Source organism: Otolemur garnettii, unplaced genomic scaffold (assembly GCF_000181295.1).
Source record: "Otolemur garnettii isolate 467f Iridium unplaced genomic scaffold, OtoGar3 scaffold00046, whole genome shotgun sequence".
Taxonomy (NCBI): domain Eukaryota; kingdom Metazoa; phylum Chordata; class Mammalia; order Primates; family Galagidae; genus Otolemur; species Otolemur garnettii.
In genome coordinates, this window is record NW_003852441.1 from 13,502,183 (window position 1) to 13,505,246 (window position 3,064).

A 3,064-nucleotide genomic window follows, 5' to 3' on the forward strand; every position below is an offset into this window, starting at 1 on the left:
CCTCATTTGCATCCAGTCTCTGCTTCTGTCATCATTGACACCACTGTCTTCGCACTGCCTTATCTCTGTGCACATTTGTGTCTGTATTTAAATTTCTTTCTTTTCTTTCTTTCTTTTTTTTTGAGACAGAGCCTCACTCCGATACCCTGAGTAGAGTGCCGTGGTGTCATAACTCATAGCAACCTCAAGCTCTTGGGCTCAAGCTATCATCTTGCCTCAGTTTTTCTATTTTTAGTAGAGACAAAATCTTACCCTTGCTCAGGCTGGTCTGGTCTTGAACTCCTGAGCTCAAGCAATCCACCCACCTCAGCCTCTTCGAGTGCTGGGATTACAGGCGTGAGCCACCTCACCCAGCCTAAATTTCTTCTTGGATTGATTTGATCTTCTACAATGATTCTGTTTCCATATAAGGTCACATTCACAAGTACTAGGGGTTAAGGCTTCAACATATCCTATTGAGGGGGGCACAATCAATTTAACCCAAAGGTAGAAAGACTGTACCTCTGACTCAGCAACTCTAAGATCAGAAATTTACCCTAAGGAGAAAAATGGCAAAGAGCTTTAGGGCAGTATTGTTCATAATAGTAAAAAGTTAGGTGCAACTTAGTGCTCAGCTGTAAACTAGATAAATACGTTACTCTATACAATACTATGAAACCAACAAGAATAGATATGTAATCCCACATTTTTTGACACTGAAAAGTGATCACAGCATATTATTGAGTGAATGAGGCAGACTATTAAACAGCATAACAATTTGTAAACATGTACACTTCAATCTGTATCAGGAAAGTTGTATGTCCATATGTTAACTAACAGTAAACAAGTGGAGTTTTTAGAGATTTAAATTTTCTTCTTTTTATAGACTGGGGATGCTTGGGTAAGTTTGTAAGTCACAAAAGGAAGAACTCATCTTTAAAGAATTCTGAGAGAGGTATGGGAGGCCAGAGCAGTCAGGTGGAACTGGAAGTTGTCGCTAAGCCAACCGTGCTTGCTCTGTTTGTCCCCAACAACAGCCAAGCAGGTGTTGTGGCTCTTTTTCTTCCTCTCCCTGCCCCCATGTCATCGGGGTGCGGTCCTTCCGGGCACAGATATAAAAAAGGGTGAGAGTTTAGAGATTTGTGGTGGGTGGGCAGGAGACAGCTGTCTCTTGTGTATGAAAGGGGTCCCTACCCACCTGTGCCCACTCCTGGGGGTAGAGATTGCCACAAGAGGGCATGGGGGCCACTGAAAGTCTTTTCTTTGCCCCCACACTTCTCCAGAAAGACCCCTAGCCCCCAGAACCCATGAAAGTTTGACTTAGATAATAAAAGGGATTTTGCAGATGTGTTTAGGATTTTGAAATAGAGAGATTATCCTGGATTCTCTAGGTGGACCCAATGTCCCAATTGTGTGAACCCAATCACAAGGGTCCACATAAAGATAATACATGAAACATTACACGCAGCTAGCACACACCGATTTGGGATAAATTAACATAGATAATGGCTGAACATAGGATATTATACATAGAAAGACATAATCACATTACAAATTCCTTCACACATTCCCGGCTGATGGGATGGCTACTCCCTTTAATATGTATCCACACTATCCGAGTATGGGCATCTGACTGGACAAGGAAATAAAACTATTTCATAGGAGCTTGACTTTGAGGGGCTGGGTGGCTTTGTGGCACACACTAGAGGGCATATGTCTCCCACAATTAGACTGGAAGATATACCATGAGGTGGGACTTCCTGCCAGGAGTTTTTATACATAAAACTCTGCCAATGGTACCCAATAATATAAAGGCCTTAAGAGCTCGTTTCTCAGTTGGGCACAATGTCTCATGCCTATAAATCCTAGCATTCTGGGAGGCCAAGGTGGGAGGATCCCTTGAACTCAGGAATTTGAGGCCAGCCCAAGCAAGAGTGAGATCCCACCTCTACCAAAAATAGAAAAATTAGCTGGGCATGGTGGCACCTGTAGTCTCAGCTCCTTGGGAGTCTGAGGCAGGAGGATCACTTGAGATCAGGTTGCAGTGAGCTATGATGATGCCACTGCACTCTAGCCAGGGAGACAGAGTGAGACTCTGTCTCAAAAAAACAAACAAACCTCCCCTGCCATACTTGTGTAAACACCTCAAGTTAAGTAGAGAAAGATATCAATAAGATATACGAACAAGCTGTCCAGCTAAGTGACATTCAAAACCCCACTACTCAGACTATATGAAACCCCAAGAAAAAGATTTCTACCATCAGTTACTTGGTTTATACCCTTCCTAAGACCCTTAATAGCCAGCCGTCTTGTTACTATTAGTCTTTGGCCCTTGTGTGTTTTAACCTTGTAAAGTTTGTATCTCCTAGATTATAACAATCCCACATAAAGATAATGCCAGCACAAGACTTCCAACACATTCCACCACTGATCTGGGGCATGAAAATGTCCTGCCCCTGAGCCCCAGAGATTTTTGCTTTTCCCATGGTAGCCAGGCTCAACATTCTTTTTGTTTGTTTGTTTGTTTGTTTTTGAGAGAGAGCCTCACTCTGTCTCCCTGGCTAGAGTGCAGTGGCATCATGATGGGTCACTACAACCTGATTTCAAGTGATCCTTCTGCCTCAGACTCCCAAGTAGCTGAGACTCCAGGTGCCACCATACCTAGCTAAGTTTTCTATTTTTGGTAGAGATGGGGCACCTTGGGTAAGTGCCATAGCGTCATAGCTCACAGCAACCTCAAACTCTTGGGCACAAGTGATCCTCTTGCTTCAGCCTCCCAAATAGCTGGGACTACAGGTGCCCACCACAATTCCCAGCTAGTTTTTTGTATTTTTTCTTTTCTTTCTTTCTTTTTTATTTTTTAAGTAAATATAGGGTCTTGCTCTTGCTCAGGCTGGTCTCAAACTCCTGAGCTCAAGCAATCCACCTGCCTAGGATTACAGGCATAAGCCACTATGCCCAGCCTCCATACTCTTAAAAATCAGCATAAAGAAGCTATGAAAGGGCTCGGCGCCTATAGCTCAACCGGCTAAGGCGCCAGCCACGTACACCTAAGGTGGCGGGTTCGAATCCCCAGCCCGGACCC